Source organism: Urocitellus parryii, chromosome 2 (genome assembly GCF_045843805.1).
Source record: "Urocitellus parryii isolate mUroPar1 chromosome 2, mUroPar1.hap1, whole genome shotgun sequence".
NCBI lineage: Eukaryota > Metazoa > Chordata > Mammalia > Rodentia > Sciuridae > Urocitellus > Urocitellus parryii.
In genome coordinates this window covers 96015370-96029221 of record NC_135532.1, presented here as the reverse complement: position 1 = coordinate 96029221, position 13852 = coordinate 96015370, and the positions used below count along the sequence as shown (strand labels likewise).

General features: G+C 39.2%; 1 protein-coding gene across 1 annotated transcript in view; it reads right to left on the bottom strand.

Moving 5' to 3' along the window:
- Nucleotides 1-13852, bottom strand: part of Nek11 (NIMA related kinase 11) — a 347795-nt gene that overhangs the window by 118784 nt on the left and 215159 nt on the right. The window lies entirely within an intron of this gene.

The following is a 13852-nucleotide window of genomic DNA, read 5'->3' as shown; positions in this document are numbered from 1 at the left end:
CGCCACGCCTTCTGTAGCCGCAGGGCAGGCCACACGAATCAGTTGGCCTGGATCTCCGGGGCCCTGCTGCAGGCTGTTGGGATCCCTGGCACTCTATCACTTTGATTTTTTCTGCTTGCCCCTCCCCCAGCGCTGGCTAGCCAGGTTTCGTTTTGGCTGCTACTGGGAGGAGGGGTTGGAGGTCAGGTGTCTCTAGTTTCCCCCTAGTCTTTATGGAGGCTCAGCTTGATACTCCCTCTCCCGGCAAGCCTAGGAGAGATTTTATGCGAATTCCCGCTGTCTGGGGGGTGAGCTGAATGACACCGACCTGTTTTGATGTTGCACTCTGAAGGAGAGTGGCGGTGTATCCTTCAGCTTTCCCGGATGGTGGCCGCTGACTGCCTCAGTGGAGTGTCCGCTGTGGGGGATGGGACTGTACCGCTTCCTTCCCCTTCTGAGATCCCGTGCTCGGCCCAAGGGTCCGTGTGGGCTTGGCTGGCGGGATTCCACCTAATGGCCGAAACTGGGATTTTTAATTGTGTAGGTCATATGTTTATTTGCCTTGGCCTTAGTTTGAAACTATTCTTCATCAACTCAACTTATAAGACCTTCTCTAGTATACTTTGTTACTCAGCAACATAGATCAGCATTACCAAAGTATGTAAAAGAAATATGTCCAAAGAACTTTCTTTGAGCAATATATGAAAATACCTTGAAAATGCTGCATATTCTAGCTTGGAGATGCATAATACTCATGGATATATTGAAAGTTCTAAGGATCCTTCTAGAAAAGAAAGATCTAAAACTTTCATGGTTTCCCAAACCTAATTGGCCATGGAAGGCCCAGGAATATTATTTAGGAAATCCTCATGTGGACAAATAAATAAAGCTTCCTGCATTAGTTCATAATTTCTAGGTTCCCCAGTTCATTCTTTATTGAATTCATTTGTCCTGGGATTTCTATAAGGTTTTTGTCTATATTTGTATTATTCAGGATTCTTCATGGAAACAGAAATGGAAAGGAAAGGAAAGAAGAGGAAAAGAGAGGAAAGGAGAGGAGAGGCCAGGAGAGGGAGAGAGAATAGAAAAGACTGGCTAGTTGCAGAGGCTGGCAAGTCCCAAGATCTGCAAGGTGAGTCCATATACTAGAAATGCAGGACAACAAATTATTTAGCTTGAATCTGAAAGCAGAACCTCCACCCCCAATATCCCAGTCTAAAGGCAGTTGTACATAAATAATGATCTCTTAGGAAGGGTGGGTCAACCTTTTTGTTCTCTTCAGGCTTTGAACTGATTGCATGCCTATCCACATTATGGTGGAAAATCTGATTTACTCAGCTTACTCACTTAAATGTTAATCTCACCCAAAACATCTCTATAGAAACACCTAGAATAATATTTGCCCAAATAACAGGTCACCCTGTGGCTCAGTCAAGTTAACACATAAAATTAACCATTGCATGATTCCTACTCTTTCTTAAATGACCATAGTATATTTAATAATTCTAAGTTATATCTGTGAAAAAATAAATTATTTCTAAGAAGGAGTATGTAAGTAAATCAAATCTCAGGTATTTTTACCTTCCCTATAGGCTCCAAGAACATGATGCTTTTTCTCTGCGGAGCTTTACATTTAAAATCATGTGTCCACATATGTATGTGTGTGTGTGTGTGTGTGTGTGTAGTTTTATAACTACATAATTCACATTGAATCCTTGAATATTAACATATTATATACTTTTGACATAATATATATTTAAAATGATAACAAAATCTCCTCCTTATCCCTGTTTTCACTCAAGAAATATTTGAGGAACTTGGGTATGTAAAGTATGGTATTAGATATATTAGCAATGAATTAAAAGGCAACAGAATTTAATCAAAAGAATCATGTTTCTATTGAAGTCTTTAGGGTCAGTCACTTTAATATTGTGAATCTTATGTACACTGGAAATCAAAAGTTCAATTGAAATGCTAATTTTGTAAAAACACTTTTTTAAAGTTCTGAATCATTTGAGGAATAAAAGAATTAATTATCTGTGCTTGTCAAGGATTCCTTTTGTTTATTTGGTCAACTTATTTTTTATATAATTAAATAATTCAGACTCTGGGAAAACATAACAATCTCCTGACCATGAAGAATTTAATAGTATAAAAAGCAACTTTCAAATACAGAAAGATTTTCTACAATCATTATTTTGTTTTAATCTAACCCTCTGATAGACACATGAACCAAGTTCTCAAAAATATTCACATTTGAATGCCCAATAAAGAATCTGGTGGTAAAAATGTAGTCATCAAATCAAATTACCAATAGAGCTGTACATATATATTTTACATTTCAATTTTTGTTCTTAGAGACAAATGTCAAGTACTATCATTGTGCATACTGAAAGGCTTGTTTTGGTTCTTGAAAACTGAAACTTTGATTTGAAAGTTGACAAGATATTGTTTTGAAACCATAATCTAATAGTATACAATTATATTGATACATAAATATTACTTCTAGAAAAAAATAATCTTATGGCATGTATAGCACTTAGGACAGTTTCAGCTACAACTGACAATGTACATAAAATGACTTAAATAAAAATTTCACCATGTTACTTTTTAAGCATTCCCAGAGCTCCCTCTTTCAAAAAAAAAAAAACCCAAAAAATAAAAACAAATAAAAAACATCCTTATACTTTTGGGCCACAATTGATGGATGTTAATTTTAAAACAATCCCCAGAAAGTGGATATGATGGCTAGGCTGATTGGAATGAATCAGTGTTTATCCAAATCATAAGGGAAGGTTGACCGCTGGCAAAAGATGAGGTTCTGACAAAATGTGGGGCACAGCTTAGTATGAACATGGACTTTCAAGTCCTCCTGCTTGAGTTTAAGTCCAGTCCTGCCATTTTCATGTATTTTGAATACGTTACTTACCTATTCATGTCTCTATTTCCTCATCTATAAAATGGGTTGCTGGGAAAATCAAATATGCTAGTATTTATAAAACACATAGATCTATACCTGCATATATTAACAATAAGCATTTGTTAATATGCTCTGAAATAGCATTCCATGTGTGTATTGGTATCTACCATGCCTTCTCTGAATATGCCTTTGGAGATTAACATAGTCTCCCAGCATCCTGAAGTAAACCCCAATCTCCAAAGGCATATTTAACTTGCTGCTCCAATTGTTGAAATGGAAGGGAAGTTGAAGAAATCTCTTTCTAAGGAAGTTTGTTTCTCAACTTGTTGTCAATAATCACTCATTCAATAGACTCCAGTCATGGTATATCATTCAAACTGCCACTGAACTCAGTGAGATAGGAAAAATGAGGAAGAAAAAGAGGCTCTGCCAACCTATTAGGGAAAAAAATCAATAAGAAGACATTCTTGGGGGAAGGCTAGTACCAAAAGGTTTGTTGTCCAAGGCTAAGAACTCTTAGCCATCATGTGGATCAAGATGCAGAGGAAGGAGTCAAGAAGATAAGGCACATAGGCATAAGACACTACATCTCTCTCTCCTCCACTTATCCTAGTGAATTTCTTCATCTCTCTAAATGACTTAAAAGGAGAAATGATTATAAGTTGGCAAAGAAAAAAAAAAGCCTTTGGTTAAGAAAAATGTTGGAGATGATAAACCAATGGAGAGGGTCTGGTTTAAAAGTAGAAAATGAAAACAATTTCTAGAGTACTTGTTAAAGCTGAATATAGGAATAAATAATGGAAAGAACTAGCAATGATATTTGTAAAATGATAGCTGCACACAATATTATGTTTGGTGACAAATATGTGATATTGATAGGGAACAGACCTGAGTGGTGAAAACAGGAGGTTTAAAGGGATAATTGTATAGACTGTGCTGTGACCGTGCATGCTTTATTTTGAAGGGTGATTTGCCTGAAGCTGCTCTGGCCCTGCCTGGGTTAAGTAGATAGGATATGCCATATTCCTCAGCAAACAACCTATTATCTGCAGGAGAAATGCAGACCTAACAGGCTCCTTGCTACTGATAAGAAGAATACAAGTTATCCTGAAGCAGGGCACTTCTGTGATCTTTACATACACCAGATTCCAGAACTCAGAAAATGAGATAATATGAATAAATAAGGAAAATGAGAAGCAAATCCTCATCCATAAAATCTATAAGAACAAGTCTAATCAGAACTGGTGAGCACAGGCCAAGATGACTCAGAGTTGCCTTGGATCTAGCATGTCATTATCACAGTAAAATATCCCCTCCATGGAGTAAGACCATGCACTGTGGGGACTGATGTAATCCTGATGTCAGTCACAAGTCAAGAACCTTCCCTGGGACCCCAACCCCAGTAAAACAAGAGGGCAGGAGGGTGTGCTGTTCCTCTCCAAGAGGAACCACTCTCCCTTTTTCTCTTGGGAATATTCCCTTTTCCTGGCCCCTTTTATAAACTCAACTCTACTACTCTGAGTGACTTGTCTGAAATCCCTCTGGTGTGATCACACAGAATCAATGACCGAAGACCTCCATGGTTGCTTCAGCTCTGTGGATGGCCTTGCTTTGCAACCACAAGAGTGAGTAAATGTAAGTACCTTGCTGCCATAAGAACATGGTTTAGAATGAGGACTCAGTTTGGGCACCAACAAACAGTCCTTTTGAAATTGTTTATCTATTTTTAGACATTTTCAAGAGCCTTTCAGGGGATTATTCTTATCACTGGTCCTTCAACTTGAGGCAGTGCAAACTCAACCATCTATTTACATCTAGCATCCTCAGTATTCGCCTAGGTGGGGGGCTATGCTGACTCCCAAAGGCATATTCAGAGAAGGCTTGGTAGATACCAATACAAAGAGTTTCACAGTTAGAGAAGTGTCTTAGGTTTCCAATGGCTGAAAGCTGCTCGAAATGAATGGGAAGAGATGCACAGATGCCTTCATGGTATGCTGCCAGACCCGACACCAGGTTCTCCATCTGTTGAACAACCCAGAGCAAGCACAGATCTATAAATATGTGCATGAAGCAGACACAACCTTCCGTGATGACTCCAATCACAGAGAAGCGCTCAGCTGAGCTTCATTTTACTGAGACCCCAGGCACATGTTCACACTCACCTGTCCCCTATATCAGTGAGTGTGTAGGTGTAAGTGAACTGATTTATTTAACCTCTTGGTCATTTCTTCTCTCAGAGTCATCCCACAGACCATGCAGAACCCTCTTTCTTACTCACCTATGATCATTCTGGATCTATTTTTCCTCCTGAGAGACCTCATTTGGTTGTACCCAGAACCTCCTGGAACCTGCAAAGTTCCCCCTGACTATAAGCAGCCAGGAAGTGACCTCAGTACAGACTGAGACTCATGTGGTTCATGAATGTACAAGAATATTGAAACTCTGTTGCAGTTTTCTATTATTTTTCCCTCTCTCCATAGCAATGTTGATGATGTATGTTTTTATTGAGATAAACTCTGCATACACCAAGATGCATATATCTTAAGTGTATAATTCTGAGTTGCACACCTGAATAGACGCAGTCCAAAACAAGTGTAAAGAAATCTATCATCCCCAACAGTTCCCCCAGGCCTCCTTCCAGCCAAGTCTCTATGCTTGTTCTCATTTATATCACAATAGATTCATTTTAAGGCTTTGTTTCAGTTACTCTCCACTGAATTAGCCTTTCACTTAGAATCCACTCTCCTTACAAGGTCTTCATGGTATAACTACAGTTGGTCTGGCATCTCCAACCTCAGATGACCTTCTTGTTCACTACACAGCTTCTAGAACTTGCCCAGCCCTTTCACAATCAGGGGCCTTTGTGCATTCTGTTCCCTCTCCCTGAAACACTTCTCTCCAACTTCTTTTCCTTATCTCGTAGCATCTGGCCCCTTTCTATCCTTCAGGTCACAGCTGAAAAGCATCTCCTAAAAGTTTTCCCTGACTCTTCTTAGTAAGTCTCTCCACACCCCCTAGAAGCTCATATCTTCTACCACTTCAGCTTCTTCATTTCATGGTTGCTCTTACTTGTTTGTTTGTGTATTGGCTTATTGACCACCTGCCCCACTAGATCATACATTATGTTCATTCATTTATTCATGTATTTCACAATACCTACTGAGAATCTGCTCTGTGCCAAACACTACTTAAGGTGTAGGGGATTCAGCAATGGAAAAAAAAACATAGCATCTCTACCCTGCTTTCTTTCATTCTAATATGAAGCAATAGATTATAAATGAATAAGCAAGTAAATAGTGGTAACTCAGATGGTGAAAGACTATGGAGGAAAATAAGGAGAACAGGCAGAAAATGGATTCTCAGGCCAGCAAATGCTATTTTATTTAAGGTGGGCAGAGTTCTCTCCAATGAGAGTACATACAAGCAAAGACTTACAGACAGAGAGGGAGAAAACTACTTGTGCATCTGGTGGAAAGAGCACTCCAGACTTCCAAAGGCAGAAACATGCTTGGTGAGTTTATCAGAGGTCCATATGACTTCTAATTCTACTCCCTGGCATACTAGGTATGTGAGCCTAGAGTTCTGGGGAGACAAGTGATGAATGGAAGACACATTGAGGAGTTGTCAGTCAATAGAGACTATTCAAATACATGAGACTGATATGTCCATCAGAGTGGGGCTGTGTCTATTTGTTCACTACCATATATTCAGTTGCCTAGAACACTAGAATACATAATATATAAATGAATGGTCCAAGTAACAACTCATCTACTTTCTTTTCTGCCAGTTACATTACTAAGCAATTATCTACTCTCCTCAAATTGTATCTACAACAACATCCCCAAATGTCACTAAGTTACAGAAATCAAAACACTAAGGTGACCTTATCCATTTTCTGCACACTCAGATGTACCTTTCACATCTCAGTTTGCTCTCATTAAAAGTCAAGTACTTGCTTACATGCATTCATAATTCATGGGAAGGCAGAGGATATTGTTTAATGCAAAGTCAGAGGACAGAGCTGATGGCACTTTTATGGGGTTGCCCTGGAATCAGGAAGCTGAGATCTTAACTCATATCTCAATGCTGTTGGTTGCCTTCTGCCCCCAAATGTGTGTAGTGATGGCAACATAGAGCTGTATCTGCAAAACTCAAACTGTAAACAAGCCTCCCTAACTCCTATAACACTAAGTACCTCTGTTGCTAAATTCAGAATCACTGAAACATGACTGTCAATGTGTCTCCATTTCACTGCTTGCATCTTGTTTACTCTGCATTATTAAAGTCTTCTAACTGCAGCTGTCTTATTAATGCCCAGGTTCCCAGCAAGTCAGGGCCTGCAAGGCTGCTTTAGGGTGTCAGAGACATTTATAGGTATTTGATGACAGAATTCAAGTTATTTTGGAATACATTTTGGAAATGTAAAAGATGAAGAGAATAAAAAAGAAAGTTGGGCTGATGGACTGGTGACATAACACCTGCCCAAGAACAGGGGTAATGGATTTTCCAGGAGCTGGTGAAATCAGTTCTCTCTCTGCTACATCCCACTCCCAGAATTCCAGCAGTGTGGAGGGTAAGCCACCTCTCCTTGATCTGGATTAATTCTTCACATACAACCTGTCTAGTAGTCTAGGAAAGAAAATCCTGCAATTTAAGGGAAATTTATTGGGACAAAGAGAGAAATATTTTCAAATTCCAAAAGGAAGCCCTGATGACACACACTTACTTATTGCAGATTACTACTTTCAACTCCAGTTCTAGTTTTATTCTCATTTTGATCCTATAGAGAAAGCAGAAAACCATGTCCTGTGATTTAAACATGATTTAAGATAATCAGGTCATAGTCCATTTTCACTTGGTGGAGCTTTTCCTTTTCTTCTCATTGACTTAACTTCTACATTGAGTTCTATACCTGCCCCAAATGACTAGTGGTTAACACAGTGCGTATCTGCTGGTTTGAATCTCAGTTTGTCATTGGATTCAGTGATCTAGGTTAAATTAATTATCCTCTCTAATTCACAATTTCTTAATTTGTAAAATGGGATGGAAAATATGAATCCCATAGAGTGCTGGTGAGTACAAGATGGGATAAGGCATGCAGAGAGCTTAGCAGAGCACCTGGCATACTGCAACACAGTTCTGCTTGATTAACTGTGATTACTGCCATCTCAAGTATGATGTGCCCCCACGTATCTCCAGATTGGCAAGTCATACAGGAAAGATGGCACCTCCAACAACATCACTGACACGTCACACTCCTTTCCTTCTAGGCTGGATACCATGAAATGGTATTCAATCTCCTTACTATGTGAATAAAATACTCAGAAAATTAAATCTTTGTGGAATTTAAAACAAAATAATGGGATGCACCTTTTAATTTTTCTGTTGCAAGGATTGTTTACAAAGATTTACATGTTTTTTGAAGGCTTTTTTTTTTTTTAACTGTTTACTCGGTGAACCTCAGCCCTGATGATATCTGGGGAAACTAGAATTGGTCTAGGATAGATGACAGGGATAAGGTTGTTGGAAAGAAAATTCTAAAGGTACCATGGAAGTTGGTATTATTAGTTCTATAAAAGTCTCCACCACACTCTCCCCAGCTCCAGAAGCAGAAGAACACAGGGAATCTCACACTGTAGGTCACTGTCCCTTTGCTCCCTCATCAGCTGGTAGACCTCTGCTCATCCATCAACAGGGAGGCTATAGGGCTGGTGACCTATAATTTCATTTACACTGAAACAAATGCAGAAACTTGAATTCCTGCTTAGTGTGACTTTGTCTTTATCCACTCTAATGTCTCTCTCTTTTTCATGTTTTGATATTGGAGCAAGAAATTTAGGAATACTCTGAAACAAAATAGTGGATCTATTAAAAAAAAGTAAGAACTAAGGCCTACTGTACTATGCCCTGCAAAAACAGAGGGAGCAGCAATGAGGTCTGGGATGGGGGCACGAGTGGAAACTGACACACTGAAGTCACTTCTTTGAATAACACACATTAAGTCTACAGAAGGCCAGTCACCTGGAGGAATGGCACAGCAAACTGGTAGTATCCACTAACACCTCAACAAGGCTGGCTGCTTTATAGCCTGGGACACAGCCCTTGCGAACACTGATGGAGAAATGACTAAAAAGCTTGCAATCATTGGCAGGCTGCTCCTTAGAACTGATGACTTTTAAGGTTAATTCAAGACAGAAAGTGTTTTCTCCCGTGTATGCAATTAAATGAATTAGGTCAGATCATGTAAAATAGCAGGTACACCACTGTCCTTATTGGGACTCAAGAATTCTAGCATCTTCTATTAAAAAAAAAAAACAGAGTAGAAGGAGATAAATCTGTATCCCTTCACAAAGGAAAGAGGTGTTTTTTTTTTTAAATTTACTTTTCATAATTCAGCATTGTTCCTAGAACTGGTATAAATTTTGCCTTGTACAAAGCTCAGTAATTCTGCTTAGTAAAACAGATCTTGCCATGGTACCAGATAATGCAATGGCCCCTCAACTGTTCCTTTGAACTTCATGCGTTTCCTCTATCACCACTAGCAAAGGAGGGATTATCATTGTTGGGTAAATACCGTATAAAATAGGGGCTAAACAGAGAGTCGAGGTCTGCTACTTAATAGCTATGTAACCTTAGAGAAATCACCTCCCTAAGCCTCAGTTTCCTCTTACATGAGATTGGGATGTCACAGCAGTCTCATCTTTCAAGGGACCTGGGATTTATAGTTGGCATTTACGCAAAATCAATTAGACACAAAATATCTCCCACTGTTCTTGCTTTTTTGAGCAACAAATGAGATGGTTGACTTGCACTGAGGAACTACATTTAAAAATACGCACCTTTAAATTACAAGAGACTGTAAATCTAAGTGCAACAATTGAAGCAATAGAGACTCATAACATGAGAGACACACAGGAACTGAAATGCAGCAGGAGGACTCTGGATTTACAGCTCACAGCTCATCTCACTCTGGGATATTCACCTTCTGAAGTATCAGAGAGAACTGCCTAAAATCCCTAATTCAGGCCCCTTCCTTTCTCCTAACCCTCACTTTCTCCCTTACCCTGTCCCTTATTAGGATCCAGTTAGTTAAATTCTGGTTTGATACAATACACCTAGAATACATACATCAAAGGGTCCATTACAAGAATTAAATTATTTATCTGTGGCGGCTATGAGGTGTGTCACAACTTCCTTCAAGGACAGCCTGCAGCAATGAGCCTAAGGACCTGATAAGTCCCAGCCCCACGGGAGGTTGTGCTCTTCCTAGATGGTTCCCTGCCAGTCTGAGCGCAGAGGGGATGCTAGAGCCAGGGCATTCCTCCCCAGTGCAGCACTCCTGCAAATGGAAGTCTTCGCTGTGAGGCCACCTGTATCAGCTTGCCAAGCCTTTTTTAGGACTGCACTTCAATCTAAAGTTTTTGCACAATTAATCTTTCCTTCTTACCCTGCTCCTTCCCTTCTTTTTTCCTTTCTTCCTTTACCCAGTCTTTCCTTCCTGCCTTTGTTTCACTTCTTTCCTTTTCTTTCCATCCTCCCTTTCTCCCTTCCTCCTTCCTTCCCTCCTTCAGCACAGTTTGATGCTCCCTATCTACCTCGTGCATGGGCTTTTTTCTGTCATTTCTAGTTCTGTCTTATCATCCACTTCCCAGAGGATCTAAGATGACTCAGAATATAAAGTACTGAGCATGAAAAGAAGGTTCTGGGAATGATAGCTGCTATTGTTACAATAATTAAAATCAGATTAATGCTTCATTAATAACTCTTGAGGCATCTATCTTCATAATGGTCTAATCCAAGGGTCCCCAGGGGAACCTTAAGCCTTACTTACTCCGTATACAGTTTTCTCTCTGTGGCCACATTTCAAATGGAAGAGTACTTCTTCTTTTCCTAAGGCTTTGGTGTTCAGAGAGACTTTCAGACCACTGAAAGATTTGAAAACTTCTGAATTAGCGGGAAAAAAAAATGGGCCTCTGTAGTCCTTCATCTTAGCAGGAACAAATATCATGGTCCTGAAAAGCCTTTTTAAAACAAGACTCATTGAATGTGGCCTGCATTAAACAGAGGCTTTGTGGAGGGAGTTCTGTATTGCCCATCTTGTATGTGTATTACTAGTGCACCTGAGCCATTTATTAGTCTTGGAGAGGGGAAACAATGGGCAAGGCAGTAAGGGAAAGAGAGAAGAGAAGAACTAATGAAAACACTCATCAGCCTGAAGCCCCAAGACATGCCCATCAGGGCACATGAAACTCTGTTTCAGTGACAGGTCCTACAAATGCTGTGGATAACCCTATTGTGATGGCAACTATAAACTCTATTATTCTGAGATCTAAGAGGCTATTTCAATTTGGTGAACACAGACTTCACAGAGTAGCCATGAACAATATGATAGTGGCTTGTGATAAAGGTGTCATTGATGCTTTGCTTCTCTCAGCAAAGGAACAACTGGCAACCAACAGCAATTAGGTGCTTAAAAAACTGCTCTGGAGATGCCACTGCTGCAAATATTGTCATTGTTGGCACCAAGACTCAGGAATCAATCACGATGAAGCCTGTAGCTGTTTATATTTCTGAAAACACTTCCCCCTCAAAATATGATTCCCATCAGAAGAAAATGTAATTAACTTTGCTCTGATTATTTGCAACAAAACAAAACAAAACATAGGCATGATGACCATCCAAATAGACCCTAGCATACTCAGGGCTCTAGGGCAAGACTGGAGAAAAGAGGAAAAAGAGGTAAATGTCAGAGGCAGCTATAGGTTTCACATAATTAAAAAAGTGATGTGTCTGGATCTCTGCACTGAATGCTGAAGTGTAATTAATGTGTTTCTAAATCAAAATGAAGAACTAACATCCATGACATCCTCCCACCCACCACTTTTTGGAATGGAGAAACTACATTGAATTAGCTCTTAAACAAAACAAAACAAACAAACAAAACCATGGAGGGAGCTGGGTGTGGTGGCACATGCTAAGGCTGAGGCTGGAAGATTACAAGTTCAAGACCAGCCTCAGCAATTTAACAAGGCTCTAAGTAACTTAGTAAGATCCTGTCTCAAAATAAAAAGAGGCTGATGATGTGAGGATATAGCTCAGTGGTTAAGTGCCTCTGGGGGGGGGAGGAGGAGGAGGAGGAGGAGGAGGAGGAGGAGGAGGAGGAGGAGGAGGAGGAGGAAGAGGAAGAAGAAGAGACAAACAATAACAAAAATAAGGTTGTAATTACCCATATCTAATACAATATTCAGTGATTTCCACTCCTGTTTCCACTATACCAAGTCCACGCTAGATGGATATACCTTGTGTAGTAGGATACACCTGGTTTAGGAATATGGCTACCCTAGGCTGGAAGCAGGTTCTGACCCTTCCCTAGCTGGACTGCTGGCAGGTTATTCCTCTCTCAGAAACACACTTTTCTCATCTGGAAAACAGGAATGAGAATAACTATCCAATAGAATATGTGAGACAAACACCATCATGTATGTGAGAAGACTTAGCACCTTGCCCCAACTGATTATTTTAAATCAACAAAAATTGTCATATAACATGTGATAAATACACAGTCCAGAAAGCAAAATCCCTGTTCTCATATTTAGCACATGCCTTAAGACATAAGAAGAAGGAATTTAAGAAATACTACAATTGTGAGGCTGGGGTTGTGGCCCAGTGGTAGAGCACTCACCTAGCATGTATAAGGCACTGGATTCAATCTTTGGCATCACATAAAATAAATAAATAAACAAAATAAAGGTATTGTGTTCATCTACAATTGTAAAATCTCACTTTAAAGAGTTTTATTGGTATCATAAAAAGGCCACAGGATGGCTGGGTAACTTCACAATAATAGCTAAGTTACTGCATATTTATTAAGTACATAATTACATTCTGGGATCTATAATATATATTTTATATTAATCATTTCATTTAATCTTAAAACCACTCTATGGAGCTGGAAGCTGTGGTATGCCTGTAATCCCAGAGGCTCAGGGGGCTGAATGAGGAGGATTGCCAGTACAAATCCAGCCTCAGCAACTTAGTGAGGCACTTAGCAACTCAGTGAGACCCTGTCTCTAAAAAAAATATTTAAAAAGTGCTGGAGATGTGGCTCAGTGGTTAAGCACCCTTGGGTTCAATCCCTGGGACCAAAAACAAACAACAACAAAAAAATCCCATTCTATGAGGAGGAACCATTTTTCTCCCATTTTACAGATTAGAAACCAGAGACATAGTGAAGTTTAGTAACTTGCATGTGATCCAAAAGTGAGAAAGGCTAGATTCAATTAGATATAAGAAATCTGATTTCCAACCCTAAGTCCTGGCAACAATGGAAAAGATAAAGCTTTCAGAGCTTTATTTCTTGACCTAGGTGGTGTCTGCAGTGTATTTTATTCCTGTAATTTTCTGAGTTGACTTATTTTATTAAAAATTGAGGCTCTAAGAGCAAAATATTGAGTATGAATTTTGCATATCATATTTTGCAACAACAGGCTCAGAATAAAGTTTCTATAATATTGGAATAACATTTGTTTCAGTTGTTTGTAACAATGGTACAGAAGTAAATGGAAATTATATTTTCAATTTACAGTAGTAGGCTCTGGTTTGTTTTTTATCTCCCACAGTCACTGGAAAAGATGGGAAATGCTAAAAGGAAAGTTTGTATTTTGGCATTCTGAATCTTACCCCACTTTCTTCTGTATTTTTGTCAATAATTTATTTGTTCATCGCCTCAAGTATTTGTCTCTTAAATTCTTTCATCCTTTCTCTTTTTTCTATTTCTCTCATTTCTTTCTCTGCTTGGTCTTACACCTATTCCCTACTAGTTCCTTTCTCCCTTATTTTCTCTCTTTCTCTTATATAGAACTTGAGAAACATCTTTTGTTGGTTTTATTGCATATTATGATCGATTGCTCAGTTTTCATTAAAAAGTGGTTGAATGGTTTATGTACAACCTTA